At 46.3% G+C, this 20,104-nt stretch overlaps 1 protein-coding gene and 1 long non-coding RNA gene across 2 annotated transcripts in view; one reads left to right on the top strand and one right to left on the bottom strand.

The window, feature by feature from the left end:
• MAF (MAF bZIP transcription factor) overlaps positions 1-20,104 on the top strand; it is a 329,202-nt gene that overhangs the window by 16,284 nt on the left and 292,814 nt on the right. The gene's annotated exons all lie outside the window — the stretch shown is intronic.
• Positions 9,496-13,481, bottom strand: LOC118497694. The gene is made up of 2 exons (XR_004900215.1): positions 12,688-13,481; positions 9,496-11,417 (listed from the first exon to the last, which is right to left on the bottom strand). It is a non-coding gene; the product is annotated as an uncharacterized LOC118497694 (long non-coding RNA).

Genomic DNA, 20,104 nt, shown 5'->3' with positions numbered 1-20,104 from the left:
CCCCCCAAAACAGTAAAAGTACTTAGGAATCTTGGTTCTGTTTCGAAGAACTTGCCTTCCTGTGTTGCCCACCATCATCCAGGTATCAAAGGCCAGCATGGTTTCCTGACGCCCGGTGTCGAGGCGGACGCCTTAGCCCAGCTATTTGATTCAAACACAAAATTAAGGATACAACCTCACTTCCCTTGCAGAGCCCATCAAAATACTTTAGCAGAAATGGGGAATCGGGTGTTCTCCACGCAAAGCACATGTGAAAACACAGACTGTAAGTTTTGATTTCTGGTGCCTCTGCTTGAAAAACTCAAGCACAAACAGTGGCCAGTCTTGACTCTATTTTTGCCGTAGGCCCCTTGGAGCCTCTGAATAGCCTTTAGAGGAAGCCCCCTCCTCTGAGCCAGCAACGAGTAGAATGCTGTAGTGCATGCCGCTTTGGAGAGAGGACCAGCCGGTCCATCACAGCTTCCATGAGCACGTCTTCAGCAAATGACATCAGGGTATTTGTGGGCACAGAGAAAATGAGAGGAAATCATTCTGTTTCGAGTGTTTTATTACTGGGACTTACGTAATTGTTTGATGTTGTTTGTTTGTTTAGATTGTGCTCCCCCTAATCACCACCGCGCCCTCTTCTCATACCTGGCTGTTTGTCTTTCTGTGGGCTCTGACCCACTACTGAGCTGACTTAATCAATTAATTGTAGCAGAGCAGGGACCGAGTGACTAGCCTAATGATGCTGCTTGAACTCATACTATTTTAAGTCAACTCTAGGATACTATGGAAGGGGATGCCTGGAAGAAAGGAACATCGCGCGTGTAGGGAGACAAGCAGGAGGAAGGAGTTGTTGCCAACATACAGCACTCATTACTTAAAACTAAACGCTGCCTCTGTAAAGGGCTTTTGTTTTAAAAGCACATGTTCGGTCACCTGCCAAAATCTCAGATTTACTGCTCCCATTCACAGATGCCAGTGGTGAAACTCTTCACCTGCCGCTTGCTGCGTCTCTCTTTTCCCTCATCCAAAAATTACTGTAGAGTCGTTGTGTAGTGTCTACGCTGTCTCCCCTTCTCCTGGCACTTAAATGAAATTATCAGCAATAAATGAGCTAAGCAGAAGGGTTGGTTTTGCTTTCTTGTTTATGTGTTTGTTTACAATATTTGGAAAGCACCGTGATAAGGCTAAGCCAGTGGGAAATTTCGGTGTGCCGTTCTTTCCGACGTCTCCAGAAAATATAATAAAACTATTAACACATATAATTTCATATGGGAAGTGATGTCCATTGGGGGCAAGGGGGAAACAGCTTTAGGTGTTGAGTGGGAAGATCACTCTAGCTGTGGGAATTATAGGTATTGTCACCTGAGACAACACAGCCACAGAGCGGTGACCTTGGATATAAGCTACTGGAAGATATTAATACCTAATTAACCATCCAGGGGTGCATCCTACTGTTTAATCACAGGTGAGGTGAGAATGACAAAAGAGGGGAAGGGAGAATGCTGGTTGCGTTTTTGTTCACCTTTCAATAACATCATCTAATAACGTTCTATGCTTATGTGCAGCTAGTGACGATTTCTTTTTAGTCATTCTGGTCTATTGAAAAGCACAGCAAGTTCATTTGCTACAAGGTAGGCAGTGGAGGTAAGAATTAAATTGATTTGAAATTGACCTTGAGGTCAGCCTCCTTTAAATTAGGTTCTAAGGACAAAGTTTCTTTTCTTCTTTTCTTCTTTGCTGGGTCTGCCAGCAGCAGTTTTTGAGTTAGGGTTTGTAATTATTTAAAGGGATTCTGCTCTGCCCCACCCCACCCAAAGTTAGTCCAAATAGATATCTTTTGTTACGGTGGTAGTTAATCAAAGAGCTTGAATCTGCTGCTGGGGTCTGCCTCCTGTGTGTTTATATTTTAAAATGAGGTTCACTCCTGATGTACAGGAAATGAGGAAAAAGCAGACATGGGTCTCTTACTGGGCTGAAAATTCCAAATAGGAGAATAAAAGGTTCTGTTTACGTTCCTTGTCTTTCTTACTTTCCTGCTCTCTTTCTCTCTTTTTAATGGAGCGATTAGAACCCTTTCAAAGCATCCCAAGGTGCACACAGCCGGTGTGACAGTGTTTGGAATCGCGCACTGCATTTAGAAAGCCACACTGGGCTGCCGGAACGGAAGCCTGACTCCTTTCTCCTCTCTCCTCTCCGCAGCGAGGGTGCACAGGGCAGATCAGAAATTCCCTCTTGTGTCGACCTTTGTATCCAAGCTAAGAACTGCCTTCTCACTCCCTGCTCTAGCGGGTATCACATATTCAAAGTTCCGTTGTCATTGGGGGTTCTCAGGCTTTTTATTTCCCTTTTCTTCCCTTTTTCTCCTCTTAAAGCCCCAGAGCACTCTCTCACCACTGCCTCGTAGAATGAAGGTTCAAAGTGCATGGCCTAGCTGGAGCTTTAATAGGTGTGTGTGGAGGTTGGCACCTGGGTTCCCCCTGCCAGGGAAGGACACAGTTTGTGAGGAAGACAGACTTTCTGTTAGCCTCCGGGACGCTGTGCTGCCCAGGGCTGAGGCGCCCAGCTGGCCTCCTCCCCGCAGCCTCTGGAGAGTCACTGTGCATTGGAGGCTGCTTGGCATCGTGCTCTTTTCCCGGACACATCCCCTTCTGATATGCTCTGTTGGCAGTTTCGGGAACTTCATTTTTCAGAATGTTACCTCTGTTTGTTCTGATCTGTGCTTATTTAGTAGCATCCTGACCAGACCCTAGTCTAAAGGCAAAAAGATCAGTGGTCACCAAATAGCAGAAATAGAGTGAGGTGATGGCGCTATTAACCCTCCCTACAGATTTGCAGGCAGATAATAGGCCCAGCCCCCCAGCTCAGCTGGTGGGATCTGAGTTTGAGAGTTGGCCCTTGACCCTGGAAGTAAAGTACAAAATCCAACTTTTTTCCTGCCTGAGAGCGGGAAGTTTATTTGCCCAGCCAGAGCTCAGAGCTTTTGCAGTGACGAGGTGAAAGTCATCATCCCAGAGAAGAAAGCAAGAAAACTGAGGAAGGGTTTGTTTTTATTTTTACGCCTCTGTTTTATTTTATCTGGCTGACATTGGTAATAAAAAATCTTCCCATCCCTGTTTTGGGGAAATGTTTAGGGTGTTGGTGGCGTGTGGGAGGGGGTGTGGTGACGTAGAACGGGTGAGTGCAGCTCCCGCACGGTGCTTCTGTCTGCCTCTACCCACCGTTTCACGGCGTCCTTCAGATCGCCTGTCCTCTCCGGCACCATCGCCTTCCACGACAGACCAGGCACCTGTCCGTGGCTGCCTCGGGTCACTGGTCAAATTTTCACTTCAGGAAGGATGAGGCCCGGGTGTGTGATTTTATTGTAAATTTGTCAGGGGTTATTTCCGGAGCTCTTGAGGATGTAGTTCTTCTGAGAATGCATCTTTTTACTACTTCTTTAAAATTTAGTTGGGATCAGGCCACTGCGTGGTTTCAACTTCACAGTTTCTCCCTTCCTCCCTCCCTCCCTTCCTCCCTCCCTCCCTTCCTCCCTCCCTTCCTTCCTTCCTTCCTTCCTTCCTTCCTTCCCTCCTTCCTTCCTTCCTTCCCTCCTCCCTTCCTTCCTTTCCTTCCTTCCTTCCTTCCATCCTTCCTTCCTTCCTTCCTTCCTTCCTTCCTTCCTTCCTTCCTTCCTTTCTTCCTTCCTTCCTTCCTTTTTCTTTTTCTGTTTTGCTATTGCAAGCTGCAATAAAGTGACTTGTAAGTTATAATCAAAGTTTGGTATCGTTAAACTAAATTGTAAAAACTGGCCTTGGGGTTATGCGCATAAAATAAATATTTGAAAAAAATATAGCAATGGGGTTTGTATAATAGAGGCAAAGTCAGAACATATAGACCTGTGTATATGATTGTGTAGGTAAGTAGTTTTTTTTCCGGAGACTCTTATTACTAGCCTTGAAAAAGCATCGTACAAGACTGTGACTTTCTGTAAGCACCCAAGCATCAGGGTACCCTGAGAAGAATGTAAGAACATTGTCTTTAATGAACTTCTAATTTGGCTTTTAAACGCCATGCGTAATTCACACGAACTTACTTTTCAGTTATATTATTTTTGCACTAAAGAGTCAGCATATATGTGCTAGAATTCCCCGTCTGTAAGCTATAGTGCTCCTTAGCTGGGAAAAGCTTTTTTTCTTCCCTCCTAACAAGGAAGCTCATTTAGAAAGAAATCTTTATGTGAAGTGCTTGTCAGTTGGCATTTTTACTGGTTTGCTAACCCAGAGGTAAAATATAAAGCCATGTCTTTTCCTCACTGGCTTGTTGTTACTAGAAGGGTCCCTCCCTTGTTAGCTTGATAAATAATTTTACTAGGGGGACTCTGCTGTATTTTTATGCTTGCTGTCTATTTTCTGCTTGCTGCAAATAAATTTCTGTACTCAGAGGGCACTAAAACTCCAAACACATGGTATTTTCCCATTTTGCTGCTGGTCGCCTGAAATATTTATTCCATCTCCTGTTTTTAATTAATTTTTAAAAGAAGATATAATTTGTGATGAATAGCAAACAAAAATGAGCCACGTTTTTCTCAGGGCTGTTGGGTTGGAACCTGGGAGTTGATCTCTTTGACAGGCTGCAGGTGTCAAACCCGGACTCCGTTTGTCAAACTGGCCACACGAGTTATTTACTGGGGGGTCCTGGATTTTTCTCATTATAGAGTTCCTTGCCTGTGTTTGCAACCTTAAATATTAGTCGTTAATATGAGAAATGAAGAGGGCCGTAGAATTCTATCTAGAAACCAGGCACTACACAATAAAACCTTTATGTTTGAAAAATGATACATCGGGTGAAAGTGGAGATGAAATTGATAGGTATCAATATAAAAATCGGCATCCACCTGTGTCCTGAGCATTCGACTTTTTGGGGATCCCTTACTAATGGGGAGACCTCAATGTGGACCACTGAAGCAAAGTAGGTGGTTCTCTGGGACAAACATAAACAAACACACCCCAAAATATTCCATTAAAATAATAAGTTAATGTATTCTCTATATCACACATACGATGAATATAGCACATAATAGGCATACAATAAAATGTTTGATGAAGGAATGACATGTGTGGTCATAACATCAGTGTTCATTGTAAACAAATACCATATTATCACATTCATCAAAATACAATTTTTTTCCAAAGCAGATACTCTGCTTGATATTTGCTAGTTTTTTTCCCTTTCCCTTTTTTAAGTGAGTTTTATGTCCTGAAATTGGAAAATATTTTTACAAAGGTACCAGAGACGCAGATTTGGAACCAGAATGCCGCCAGCGCATGCTGCCGGTATCCAGGGTGTCAGGGAGGCTGAGTCAGCGGGTGTCCGGAGCTCGGTTCCAGCAAAGATCACAAAAAATGAAGAGAAAGATGTAGAAAAAAGGGACCCATGCGTGTGTACTCAAGTGTATACAGAGCTCCAAAGAGCAGGGCTTAGAGTATTCAGTTTCTTAGGCTTTGAATGTAACATTTAACCATTTTCACCACAGGTACGAACAGCATTGGTTACTTCTTCAACATGTGTCCACATTTTAATTTCATATCCTACTTCTCAGGCATGTCAGAAATGAGCTAGACTTCCAGCCGATGATCCCCCCTCCCCCACACCTCTGCCATTATAGAGAGTATTGGAAGTCAGATTTTTAAATATTTAATGAAGACTTGCTATTCAGCAGTTCTGGTCACTCTGGGGCCACAGCAGGTAGCTGGGAGTTAGAGGAAAATTCTGTGGCGTTGAAGACCATGAGGTTCCATGCAGCCCTGCCCTTGGGAGATCATCCAGAGATAGGCGATGGTGATGATGGCCACCAGGAATCGAGGGTCTCCTTGGGGGCTTGGACCTATGCCATCCTCTGATCTTTAAAGCAAGTACAGAGGTAGGTACCTTAAGGCCATTTGTACGGATAAGGAAACTGAGGCACAAAGCCATTAAGATTTCATTTGACCCTATACCATACTCATGCCAGTGTTTCTAGGCGTACCCCAGGACACCCCACCCCAGGCAGTTTATTCCCTCCTTCCCAGTGAAAAAAGCCCAGTGTCCAACCCTAGCACATGCAGCATGAGCTCAGTCGCCCTCTCTCCTTGGTCATCTTTTTCTCAGTGGAGATGAGTGAGGCCTAAAAAGAAACACGTTATAAGCTGAGCAGCATCTCGAAGACCAGCGCTCATGGTTCTCACAGTCTTGACTCCAAGGACCCCATTCAGCCCTAAAAATGAATGATTCTGTGGCTTGATTTTGGTAGGTAACAGAGCAGCCTTTCCAGACACGAAGATAAAGATTGTCATTTCAAGAGCATTTAAAAAATAATAGACGGTGCATTTCCTTAATACTCTGTAATGTGTAAAGCACCAGGTGCACAACTGACTCTCAGGAAATTGCTGGATAGTGAAGATAAATCAGCGTTAAATCACTCCATTGAAAGCCCTATTTAATAAAAAGTTGTCAGCAAAATCTGTGGTTACATGAAAAAGAATACACAGTTTCTGCATCTGTAAAATAGGGCTAGCTCCTCCAAGGCCCGTGCAAAGGATTAAATAGAATAATGTATGTAAAGCGCTTGGCGCGGAGTAAACACCCACCATGCTCAGCCTGGATCCGTATTACACAAAATAAAACTCTCACCTTGACACATGGCAAGTCTTGGTTTGTTAACTTTATGATTATGACATTGGACTTCCTCCCTGCTTTAAAATAAATGTCAAAATTGGAAGATTGAGAAGATCCTAGAACAGGAGTTTATAACTGTTATCTGCTCTCCCTTGAGAAATTCTACCACCCCTGAAAAAAGTTGTGTTTTTTTTTTGGAAGGTGTGCTTGGGAAGGTCTGCAGTCAAATAATTTAGGGAAAATTATGGATTAGACAAAATTAAATATTAATTTTGCTATTGCTCCCCTCAGAGGTTTTAGTGCTAGCAAGACTGCTGACCCTCCGCGGGGGGCGACCAACAGGGAGGCTCAAACATGGAACCCGCTTTCTAATCCACCACCTCATGGAACGGGCATCATGTGGGGCAGTTTCAAAAAATGGTTGTAGAAACATGATATCTAAGTTGTTCTTTTAGTACCAAAGTATCCCTTTACCAATTTCTGCTTGAAACCCATGCTCGGAAAGATTCACTTGTAATTCTGTGTTTGTTTGTTTGTTTTTTTATTAATCAGAACCCTCTCTAATAGCTATAGGGCTTCTGGTCAGCAAGAGAAATGGTATAATTCCTCTGATGTTTACTCAGTCAAAAGCATTAAAAAACCTTATCAGAGGGTTATCTCCAGCATCTTCGCAATGATAAGAATGGCTCGTGGGTGAATGCATGACTACATTCATGCACTCCCTATGTGGTTCCAGGACCTCAGTTTGAGATCCTCTGCTCCAACAGAAATCCGAGGTCACTGTCAAATTCAACCTGGCCATTTGTGATTAGAGGAGCTTTCCAAGGAAATCAGAGGTCCTGTAAGGGATATGCTGATTTCCTAGAAGCTTGGACATAAACACCCTGCCTTCAGGTTTCTGTTAGATAATTAAGGCATGAAGTGCAAGCAGGGGTGGGGGTGGGGGAGTTGGGAATCATGGTTCACGCCTGTGTCCCTCTTCCTTCCCTTCTCTGCACATCTGCTTCATTCTCCCCATGGAAGACAGGCAGGCCTTCTGTGCTTTGGAGAATATGGGACTCCCACTCTTACCTCTTGTTCTTCTCCTAAACATCCCCAGCAGAGGTTGGTTAGAGATTCTATGTTCCAGTTTTCAGAAGAGATAGCTGATTGTCTCACCTTGGTCAAGTGTCTATCTCTCATCTAATCAGCAGTGGCTAGGGGTGGGGCCTCACAGCCAGCTACCTGATTAATCTAATTTTCTAAGAATCAGTTTGGGCAGGGCTTGGGAGATGGGCATTTCATCACATGAGGAAGGGAACCTAGTACCCAAGACTCTTGTACGCTCCTTTAGGAGATAGGCATGAGTAGAATTGTGGCACGAAGAGGTCTCTGGCCTGAGAGTCTGGGTCATCAACTCTAGATACACCTGGAGAGCTTTTAAAATGATGCCCTACCTCGGACCACTTAAACCAGAACATCTAGGGGCTGATTGGATGCACACATCAGTATTTTTTTGGGAACAGTTCTCAGTAATTCTACTGCACAATCAGGACTGAGAATTCCTAGTAGGAGAATCCAGGCACACACTTATCTCTGGAAACCCAGAAAGTGAAAAATCCACTGGTGAATTTCCCATATTTTATTGTTCTGTCTTACAACTCAGCATTTTTCAGGTTCTGTTTAAAACCGAAAGGGATGAACAATTGCTTTGTGTTTTTCCTGCTTTACCTGGTCTTCCCTCTATTAAAATCAACTCTATTCTCTGGAAGGAAGGCGAGGGCAGTCAGATACTAGAGGCAGAGAAAGTGAATTGGAGTTGGTGTCCAGAAGCCTCTATCATAGATCTGCCTTGGCCACTAAGCAGCCATGTGACCCGGGCAGGCCACATCCCTTGATGACCTTCCTGGGTCTCATTTTTTCCTTTGGGGAAGCAGGCCATTTGAGGCAGAATCAGAAGCCTTCTGTGAGTCCGCACCACCAGCTAAGTGACAGTTCACCTCAGGTGCAGCCCCTGAGCCAGGGAAGATAATGAGGATTTTGAGCCAGCAAAATGGCTAATTTTAAACATGTGATGGCGTTTTTCTTCTAATGCTGCATGAAAAAGAGAATAATGTATTTAGTTATTGAGTTACAAGAATAGATGTATTTCAAATTATTTGCACAAACTTTCGCAGACACTGATGAGATACTTGCATGATTTGTCATCGTTACCCGCCGGCACTTATTTACTGTGTGGTCGGGGTTACGGTGGAGACAGGACCGAGGAAAATGGTGCTGGCTGGAGTGAACCAAGATGTTTGATCGCACACTGTCAGACACATTGATCGTCCACTAAAGCATAACATTGAACCGCACAGAAATGGCCCGCTCCGAAGGCGCTCTGCACTCTACCTTGTAAGACAATTACCTTTTAAATTTCTCATCTCCTCCTGGGCTCTAAACTCTGTGAGCGTGCAGTTCACGCCTCATTTATTTTTGTGTCCGGCACACAGCCCTGTGTCGGTGAGCAGCGCACGGCATCTGTGCCTCGGATCCTCTCCGCAAAGTGGCAGGGTGCTCCTGAATCAGCAGTCAGGTGCGCGAACAAACAAACAAATGAACGGGTAATGAGGACCCAGTGAAAGTTTCTTAAAGGATGAGGCTGACATCTTTGCAGTCTGTCAAAATTAGAGGTTGTTCTCTTAATCCTCTCCCAGCGTTTCAAAGGACCGGTATCCTGACATTTCCTTGACACATTCGTGAGCAAAGTTTCCTTTCCTGGACAGCTTGTTAAATATAGTCTGCGCCAGACCTATTTCTTAATGTCCTCTTTTGAAGAGCGATTGGAAAATAGACCCTTTTTCTCCAGCTAGTCTAGTGTCAAAGTTGTTATGCTTTATGTTAAGCTTTAACTTGATGAGCGCTCGTTGTATACCCTGTAAATACTAGAATATGGGTTCAGTCCAGAGGATTCAGAAACAAACAGGACACAGTGGGTGCTCCCAAGATGTATGACAGTTGCAGATGGACAGTTAAACAAGTAAATGCTAGTCCTGGTGGACAAACGCTCTCCAGAAGACGGGGGTTTGCGAGGTGAACAAGAGGGTAGTCATTTTTGTCATTTTGTGAACACCATAAGCAAAAGTGAAAGCTACAAAGGTAACCAAAGGAACTTAGGTTTTTTCTGGTTTTTGTTTGTTGGTTTGTTTGTTTTGTTTTTTGGACATGGGGTGGGGAAAATGTTCCTTAGCCTGATGCACCACCCAGGTGCTGCCCAGAAATGGATTGAGGAATTTGGCTACAGAAGCAAACTGCACATAGCGAACATGCCGTAAACCAGATCCAAAGACAAATGACATAGTGGGAAAAATTACAAACCTCAAGATAGTCAAAGACCTAATTCCCTTATTAGGAAGGGCTCTTAAAAATCTGTAAGAAAGGTGCTAAACAACCTGATAGGAAAAGGGACAGAAGGATGGACAAAGAACCAAAAATCTTATGAAATAATTTTTGTCGTCACTCATAAGCAAATAATAACAATAATAAAAATAGTATTTCCTTCTGGCTGAAATGTGGGGTGATGGGCAGTCTCATACACTGTTGTGAGTCTCTAAATTGGGCATACTCTTAGGGGGCTAATTTTAATAACCTGTTATAGTACAGAATATTCACAGACCAAACACCCTTTTAGACTCATTTCTTGTTGGGGATTTTAGTTCAATACAGCAGGTTGGGTAGAGTTGGAATACACAGTGTGTTTATGGGTGTGAGGTGGGGAAGGAAGAATTGGACTGAGATGCGCAAATGGGGGTCAGATGGAGAAGAAGTTGAAAGGCCAGGCCACGTGGGGCATGGAAACAGAAGAAAAAAGACGAGAGAGAGGAATGAACTAAGGTGGCGGGGCCCCTGACAGTTTGTGTTTTTGCGTCCCCTGAAGCCACTTCTGCCTAGGCTGGAGTTTACTTTGGTAACCGTGAAACCACCCAGCTGTCCATCTGCCTCTTGATCAGTCTGAATGAGCTCCACACTCCCCACCAGATAAAGACTCATAGGTGTTAATAGCATCAAGGCCGTATTGTTCTTTGAGCCAGAGCAGCGGTTTCTCTGTGTCGGCCCTTCGCTGTCTCATCTGCGGCTTCACAGTCCAAGTGTTGGGGGAAAGCCAGGAGGGGCGTCTTTTCAAAGAACTACAGGGGATCTGGTCACGTGTCCGCCATTCACATCAATCGCAGAGGCAGGGTAGAGATGCTCTCAGGTCCCTCCACGCACCCCTTTGAAAAACGTCCCCTCTGGTGTTGCTACCAGGCTCCCCTCCACTGCTACAGGATTTGGGGCCTTTGAAGTCGGTTGTGGAAATTTCACTGCTTTCTTTGACTCTAGCAAATTGCTCCAAAATGCTACAAATGTAAAAAAGACTAAAGGAGCTTTAGCAGCAGCTTAGAGGTGGAATCCCCTTAAGCCACTGACAGAAAAATGTGTTTCTTCTTTCGGTTTTTAATTTGTGAGTTATATTTAAAATACAGCAATGCCGTTTCAGCATCACACAGGCAAAGAAAAACGAGAGTGCGTCGGATACCCGGTGGGCAGGAGATGGGTAGATTCTGCAGCTCCAGGTCTTTGAACTTGTTGCGTTTGGGGGAGCAGGTCCTGACTCAGGGGCAGAGCCGCCTGCAAAGAAATTGTGCGAAAGATTTTGTCCAATGTGGTTGAAAAGCATTTCCAAGGGGGATCTGGATGTGACTGGGTGTTGAGGCAAGTTGTTGATTCCAAGGTTGGAAATCTTGTAGCCTCACGTGAAATACACCCAAGATGGGACAGTACAGGGACATTTCAACCTGTAGGATGGTGCAGCCAGGAGGCCCCCAAAAGAAGGATTTATAATGGGGTCCAGAATTCAAGGTGTTCAGAAAATATTAGAAAAATATATAGGATGTCCTCACCCTCCACCACAGGTGTGATTTGGGGGACGGGACACATGGAACAGGGCCATTGAGAGCTGTTTTGCATAGCAACAGCTTTGCAGCTAACCTCTGGTGTGGTCATTTAACACATCTATAACCTTTAACTGGTTGCATAGATATGTTAAATAGCTGTGGCCACGCTCTGAGCCAGGGGGATAAAAGGAACTTCCTCCCAAGAAGTAACTGGGAGGCAACTCCCCCTAGTTGCAGCGCCTGCGTGAGAGCTTAGAGATGATTGGCTCCACAACATGGGGCCACCCCTGCCTATACTCATGATGGCAGCCCAGTAAAGCTGGAAGGATATTTAAACCCAGACTCGGCAGCCATTGAGGAGGGAACCACGCGGCTGTGGCAGTGGATAGAGGACTGTGTGGCTGTGGCAGTGGGGAGAACCCTTTGGCTTTGGCCAGAGTGGGGGGACCCCTCCTCCACCCCGGAGCCATGAGAAGAATCACCACACAGCTTTAGCAGAGAACCACCACACGGCTTTAGCTGGAAATCCAGGTGACACAGCTGATGATGCTGGGAACTGAGGAAGGCCTTCCAGCTGAGCACGGATTACTGGGAAGAACCGGGAGCTGCCTGAGCCATGGACTTCCATTTCTTTCCCTGAGATGCGGTACCCCAGACTGGGCAAAGGGGGGAAGGAAGGACTCTATGTGTTTGTAGGTGTTTTAAGGGACTTTGGGATTTAGATGGAGACATTAAGTCATTACTCTTAGTCTGTATAACTTGAATAAATAACTCCTTTCCTTTTCACCAATCTCTAACATGGAGAGCTATCATTCTCTGGCGAAGGGGAAGGTGAACCTAGTATACAGGGACCCCAGAAGAAACGGGGGTCAATTTGGTAGCATTGTGGGACCCTCTTCCCTGGTGTTCAATCAGGGAAAATCATGGGAGACCATATGTGCGGTAGCTTTAAAGTAATACAACTACTTGCACATGTGCAGTAAAAGCCCAGTAAAACTAGCCAGGAAGGATCCGCCTTATAAGAATAGAGTCCCTCCAGCCCATGAGGTCAATCTCTGCTTGGAGTTGGCCTGCTCCCATGTTCTCTGCTATAAACTCTGGGTGTTCGGTTCTAGGTATTCTTTGTCCCGATCACCAAGAACCTCGTTACCTGTGCCCACCTGTGCCAAACCCACTGCTCCAGTCCAGGGGCTGTGGTTACTGATATGCTTAAAGTTTTGCCTCAGGAGTTCTTCTATGTAGGGGTAGGTAATTGAGCTTGGGTGTGTTTTCTGGCAATTTCCTTGAGGTTATTTATTTTATTCCTGTATATGCTGATGATGCAACAGGTGGGAAAGAAATATGGGTCGGTGGAACCATCGCTAGAAGCTGCCCAGGCTTCAGTTGCCGGCTCCATACATTTAAGGGTTTGCCACAAATCAGAGGTTTTCAAGCTCAGTTTATTTTGTTTTGTTGCAGCCGAGGACCCACCTGTAAAATGAAAGTGGGATCGCTGTATAAGAGAAAAATAGGAAGCTGCTGAAGGTGGAGCTGGCCTGCCAGGTTCTTGCCCCTTCTCTCTTCTCCCTTTGCCCCCTAGGACCCCATGGCCTCTCCAACCAACTTCAGAACACTTCGGGGAAGTGTTCTCTAAGGAAACACCAAGTCAGATGGTCTTTGAGGTAGCGGAAGACCCCTATCCCGCACTTGGAAACAGAGATTCCTCAGGGTGGAGCCGATGTCAATGTCACATCAATGTCGGACCTTTGTGACTTTGGGAGAGTCCCCTCCCCTCTACCCCTCTGTAGATGGGGGTGATAGAACCAGCCCCACTGGATTCCTAAATGGGTTAAATGAGCAAGTCGGGGCAACACCTTCCCAGTGGAATGCCCGCAGGCTGTTCTCATAACTCAGGTGGCGGCAGAAGTGACCAGCCATAACCCTGTCTTTTTTTTTCCTGAAAAACCTTGAGGATTTTTTTCCCTTAGGATTCAAGGGACTTGTGTAGTCTAGTTGGCAAAAGTTGACTGTTGCCTGTCACACGCCTGTGTTTCTCCTTTACACCACGCTAGACTGTTCCAGGGGCCACCTGGGCAGCATTTAGCCCCGGAATTCACATCGTGGGTGTCTGCTGGGTTGACCCTCGGTGGTGTGCTCACACCTGCTCCTACAGGCTGGCAAAAGCCAGCTGTGTGTATCTCTTCTCAGGCCCACATTCAGGACTTCACCTTGGTAGCATAGCATAGGCCATGGTAGGAATATGTGCAGCACAGAATGCAAATGCTACAGAGTCAGAGCCCCTTCCCCGCCCCATCCATGAGAGAGCAGACAGTTATTTAGCGGCACACTTCTGCTTTAGACGCCCAGATGAAAATACGGCAATCGAACAGAGCAGCATCAAGTGTATCAAATGCACTGCTCACATTGCTGCTCTGACTGTAAGTACAAAAGAAGCAGAGAAGGGGAGCTTGGTGTGGGCTGAAGGCACCAGAGAGGACCTTAGGGGACAGAGAGGTTATGGGCATGTAGGAAGAAGGGAAAGGCTGTTCCAGGCTATGGAGGTCAGGGTGAGTTAGTAAGGGAATGACTTGGGAATTTGCAAAAAGGGGTGAGCTTGGCTTGCCCAGGGCTCAGGAGGGGGTAGGCCAATAGCAGGACGGCTGTGGAAGGCAATGACTGGAGGGAAGGAATAGATGGAGGAGGACGTTGAAGGACTCTTAGGTGATGTTAAAAGTTGAATTTCATTTCCACCTGCAGCAACAATTCCTTCACTTTGCAGATATGTCCAACTTAATACAAAGCATCAACCTGCCAGTTTTAGTGGCCTCCTTAACCTCTTGATCTTGTGCAGAGTCCAACTTAATAGCTTCCAGAGTGTTTAGAAATTTAGGTAAATCGATGGAAGAGGGATCCAAAAAAAGGCACAATGAGAGCAGCTGGGCTGTCTGGGGCTGTGGTTTGAGGCTGAGAGCAAAGGGAAACGCTGCACGATTCTTGCTGCTTCTGTCCAACATTTGGGCCGATGGGTCAGGGACCAACCTCAGTGGTTTTTCATTCGAGCACTTGGTCTTTGACTGGTGCCTCCCTGAGAACTGGGGTCAGCTCCCCATGGTCAGTGGTTCTCAACCTCAGCTACCCATGAGAATCACCTGGAAGGCTTTACAAATCCGAGTGCCTGGTCCCCAGCCTGAAACAATGAAATCAGAATCCTGAGGTGGTACCCCGGCATCCACACCGTTCTCGAAGGTGTGCAGGAGATCGCAGTGCCCAGCCAAGGCTCAGAGGCACTGCCCTCAGGCTTCAGTGAGCACCAGCTCCACTCAAGGGTTCCTTAAACCTCTGATTTCTAGCCCCCACCCCTAGAACTTCCAGTTCAGGCTGTCTGGGGGTGGGCACTGCTCATTTATATTTCTAATGAGTTCCCAGGCAGGACTGGAATATGGGCCACATAGAAGAACCACTGCCCGAAGGTAACCAAAGCGGCATCTGGGAGACAGTCTGGTGGAGGAGTCAGGTACACTGGGTCCCATTTGCAACTCTGACGTTCTCACCTGCTTCACCTCCCCGTTTGTTTAAAGCAGTGGATCTTAACCAGGGTGATTTGCTCCTCAGGGAACATCTGGCAATAGCTGGAGGCAATTTTGCTCATCATGATTTGGGGACTGGGTGTTCCTGGCACCTAATGGGTGGAGGGTAGGGTTGCTGCTAAGCATCCTGCAGTACGTGGGACAGATCCTACAGTGTGGTCCAGGTCAAAATGGGAATTGTGATGAGATTAAGAGACTGGATTAAAGTCTCCGTGTTTCTTTGGGTTTCATAAATGAAGTGGGAATAGTCATACTTGTTTTTCTAGACTGTGGCTAAGCATAAATGAGGCCCTGTAGATAAAGTGCTATGAGCAGGAAGAGCTCAGTAAATAGTAGTAGTTCTTAACCTCCCAGCAGAGTGTCTGTGAGTGTTGTAAACTTGACTGAGGAACTTGACCTCCACGGACCTGGTTTCTTGTCTGTGAAATGGGCACAGTAGTAGGACCGAACTCCTGAAGGAGGACGTAAAGATTAAGTGAGATAATCCATGTAAAGCCCCTAGAAGTGCTCTGTAATCATTAGCTGCTATCTGGTTTTCCATTATATCCTTCCACAGACCCGGTTCTCTCCCGTGGAGCATCCAAGATGCTGACTTCACCGCTTCTCACTTTGCAGGTCTGTGGTGTAGGTGGGAAGTTGGCCAGTTTCTGGTTTCCAGGTTGTGAAGACTCAGGAACAGCAGCAGGAATAGGGCGACCTCTTAGCATCCCAAGACTCCCAGGCCAGATGGTGCTCCAGAGTGCCCCGCTGCATGCGGCTGCTCAGAAAACCTGCTGTTTAATTTCTGCTTACACATTTCCAGCCTTCGTGTAGGTCTGCTGTCATGAGAATTTGGTGACCTGAGATGTTTGGAAGACAGAACACTTCTGGTGCCCACATTTCGTGGGTAGACAGGTTCAAGACAATGAGTGACATAGGGTGGCTCCCCCACCCCCTCAGCCCTCCCCACTTTCCAGATGGAGCAGTAATTTGAACCCGGGTCTGTTTGGCTCCATTGCTTGGTTTTCCACCAGCCAGTGGCTCCTGATGGGAGTTACAAAAAGAGCCCAGCAGGGGACCCTAGGGACCACCAAGGGCCATCCACAGACAAGCGTCCCACGAGTCCTCCTAGGCTGAGTCTCCTGCTCCCATCTGAACGACAGCCTCACACGTGAAATGTCCTTCCTCTAATCTGCATGCAAAATGGATTTTAGCAACTGGATTTTATTGAGAAACCTACTCCCTCTTCCCCACCCCCAGCATTTGAAAACATATTGTCTTCTTCACTGTAGTTCATTTTGCTTTCGGTGGTGATTAATGAATTAAAGATGCAGTGTATTTATTCTTTTGCCTGATTACCATTCTGTAATAAATCTAAGCACTGGAGTCTGTCGATACAGGAAAGCCAACCTGCCTCTTTGGAAAATAAAGGTTTGTACATTAAGCTTAACTTCCAGCTCTCCAAACAGAGAAAAAAAAATCACCTCTAGAGCCTTTTCAAAATAAGGGGGAAGCGCAAATAGACACTGGTTGGCAGCTGGAAGATTCCTTTTCCGTGAGTGAGACGGCGTTTTGCACACATACCTCCTCCGGCATGGGAAGGCCTGTTCACCTATAGATGAGATTTCTTTATTAGGCATATAGCAGACCAAACTATTCATGGAGGTAATGTTGGGGAGGAAGGTGACATCATGACAACCTTGTCCCCGCCCTGTGGGATCTTATCAGTTTAAATGGTGCTCTCAGTTGCACTGATCTGGCTGAATGGCCATTTCCTTAATTTCATTTGACTGAGCAGGTTAGAGTGGGCGGCTGGTCAGTCCCAGGGAGAGTTCATGGGAGGCAGGCGCTGTGGCTCGCTGGAGCTCACGGTGGCCAGGAGCACCAATGATGGAGTCAGCTAGACCCTTGTCCAGCCTGCCTTGTCACTTCCTAGCTGTGTGACCCTGGGCGAACTTGATTTCTTCGCCAGCCCAAAGGGGGCTCTCCCCTCTGCGCCCCAGGGCTGTAGGGAGGTAGAGTGGCTCCCGGGACACGTAGCAGGACAAGAAGCCCCAGAAAAGAAATGGACAAAATTAGGTTTATAGTATTAATGACAATTTCCTTTTCCTTTATATTTTTTTTTTTTGAAAGAGAAAGCAAAAAAACAAAAAAACCACTCATTTGGCTGATGGCTTATATAGTCCCATTTCTCAGCTGCCACTGATTGGACATTATATATATTCATTTGTATTTTACATATATCTGATTTATACTAAGTAATCAAAAGTCAGATTGAATGAGCCCCCTTTCTAGCCAATGATTACATTTTAATGGTAGGTGGTCTCTCTTTATATGCAGTTTATCCAGCCCCAGTCAGCCCAAGGATTACCTTCAGGGCTCTATAAAATTCTTTAAAAAGGTATTCAAGGTTCTGTGCAAGTCCATTGTTCTTGGAAGAGGGTCCCTACCTTCATCAGAGCCTCAAAAAATCCAATAGCCAGAGTTTGGAAATGAAACCTCAGGCTTCAGGGCCTTGTGAGGTTCCCAGGGCTGGGATCGTGGGGACGAGCCAGTGCCCTTCAGACCTCACCAGGACTAAGGACGCAGGCAATCTGGGCCCCAGCCCAGGGCACCGCTAACTAGTGGGGCACCAGACGTCACTCTCGGAACTCAGTTCCCTCCTCTGGAAAAATGGGGAAACGGGACACACCGCGGCATGGTCAGGGGGTGAGGTGGCCAGTATGCACAGTGGGGAGCAGGGTGCCAGACCATAATCAACTAACCTCACCCACTGCCCCCACAACTCTCCCCCTTACATGCTTGGTTGGCAAAAGGCTTCCAAAGTTTCTTCCCCAGTGGAGAGCCGCAGCTCTCTCCCCAGCTGGCCATCAGCTTGCAGGTCTGGACAGCAGGCAGGGTGAGAGGACTTGCAGGGTGGCCCCACGCCCCTGACCTGCACCTCCTCTCCCCACCAGCCCGGGCCCCTCTGGCCCCTCTCCTAGTCTCTCCCAGTCCCTCCAGACCGCTGACAAGGTGAAGTCTCACGCCAGTGGGATATTGCTAGGCTCACAGATACATTGTTTCTAAATGAGCCAGGGTGACCAGCTCAGAACTTCTTCACCTCACCTGTCTCAGAGTTCCACTCTGTCACCACTGACCTTACTCAGCTCAGGACTGATGCCTCGCTCCTCCTCCCCCAGATTCCTCCTTCCACTTCCCCTGCACCCAGAAGATGAACTTTCTAGAAACATACAAGAAAGAAGTACTCCAGCAAGGCAGGCATGCTTCCGAGGACCAAGAAATGCTCCTCCCTTCTCTCCAAAAAAGCGGAGGTGGAGAGGAGAGAGGCTGCCCCGCAGGACTTTCATTTAATTATGCAGCGAAAGCCTCTTAGTGGGAAGTCCCAGGAGGCCTGAGGGGGTGGCAGCTGAGATGGGGAGGGGAGTCTGGTGAGAGCAGGTTTGCTGCGTTTAACATGCGTCCACCTGGAAGGGTCTCCCTTTCTGCCTTGGAAATACCCGGAATTGCGAACTAGATTCAGAAGCGTCAACCTCCAGCTAATAGTTTGGGGCTGCTTTTCCCGACACCCCCAGATGACTCTGCTCTGAGGAGTCTGGATGATGCTTCTTGAAAGTGAACAACTTCATAGGGAGGAAAAAGGCTTTCTCCTTCCTTCTTCCCAACATTGCCAGACGGGGCACCCCCCGAATCACAGTCAGAGATGGCGTCAGATATAACGTCCCCAGACCATTCAAGCAGCCAAGCCCACTTATGTGTGTGTATTTGTTTTTGCCAGCTATGTATTTACTAAGACATCCAGAGCATTGCTGTCTAATAGAAATGTAATGTGAGCCACTTTAAAAATTTTCATTTTCTAGCAGCCACATTTAAAAAGGTAGAAATAAACAGGTGAAAGGAATTGTATTATTATTTTAAACCCAATACATCACATGGAGATTATGATAACACGCGATCAGTATAAAAATGTGTTCATGGCATATTCTGCAAGTTGTGTGTGTGTGTGTGTGTGTGCTTGCACACACACACACACACACATGCCAAGTTTCGAATTTGATATGTATCTTAATTTGAATGCTCAATGTTCAACAATTAATGTGAATGAGAGTCTGGCCAAACAAAGGTTAGAGGTGTGCTTAATACAAAAAAAGGGTGTTCTTTTGCACTGCTTTACTTTTTAAATTTAAAAGTAAATCAGTGAGAATCAAATATTGGATAAAATTCAATTCCTAAAACACAACAGCCGCATTCCAAGTGCTCAGAAGCCACGTGCAGCCAGCTGCTCTACCATTGGATAGAGCTCTAGCACTCTGCTACCGCTGAGCTCTAGAGTTTGGGTGTTACCTGCTGCAAAGTCAATAACTACTAGTTTGAGATTTAGCTTTGACTGGTATCTAGAAAGTCCAGGGCCTGAACCCGGTGTGTTAGATCCACCAGAGGGTGAGCTCCAGGTGTCTGTGTAGTATAAACACCTTCCACAGCACCTGCACATAATCTGTACTTAATAAATATTTGCTGCATGGATGGATGGACAGGACAAGGGACAAATGAAGAACTTCTGCCAGGTAGATATATGCGAATTTCAAAAGGGAGCTTGAAGGGGTTTGGGGGGAAGGGGGACAGGAGAGGAAGGTGTTGTCTAAAGAAGGAGGGAGGGGCCTACTCTATTTCCTGGGCCAGGGAGGGGCTGCATCCCGAGGGCTTGTTTGGAGGTCTCTACAGAGCCACTTTCTGGGTGGGATGGTACTTTCTCTTCCTCTCCCATTTGCTCTTCTAAGAAGTAGGTCCTGGGTTAGGGCCACAAACAGCAGCTTTCTGGTGAGTGCGGGGCCTTCTCCAAAGCAGGGAGGCTTAAAAGAACGAGGGTTAGAGAAAGCTTGAAACTCTCCCAGGTCTGCAAATGTTGGAAAACCCTCTTTCTTAGGGCTATGCTTGTGAACAAGGCTGGGAAACATTCCGGAGCATTAACTGGCATCCATGGTGTAGGTAGTGCAGAGAACTGTTACGTACTTTGGTTAGACAATGGTCCTTTAGGCTTTTGAA

This window comes from Phyllostomus discolor, chromosome 12, assembly GCF_004126475.2.
Source record: "Phyllostomus discolor isolate MPI-MPIP mPhyDis1 chromosome 12, mPhyDis1.pri.v3, whole genome shotgun sequence".
Classification (NCBI taxonomy): Eukaryota; Metazoa; Chordata; class Mammalia; order Chiroptera; family Phyllostomidae; genus Phyllostomus; species Phyllostomus discolor.
Note: the sequence above shows the minus strand (reverse complement) of the source record. Positions and strands in the feature narration are given on the sequence as shown.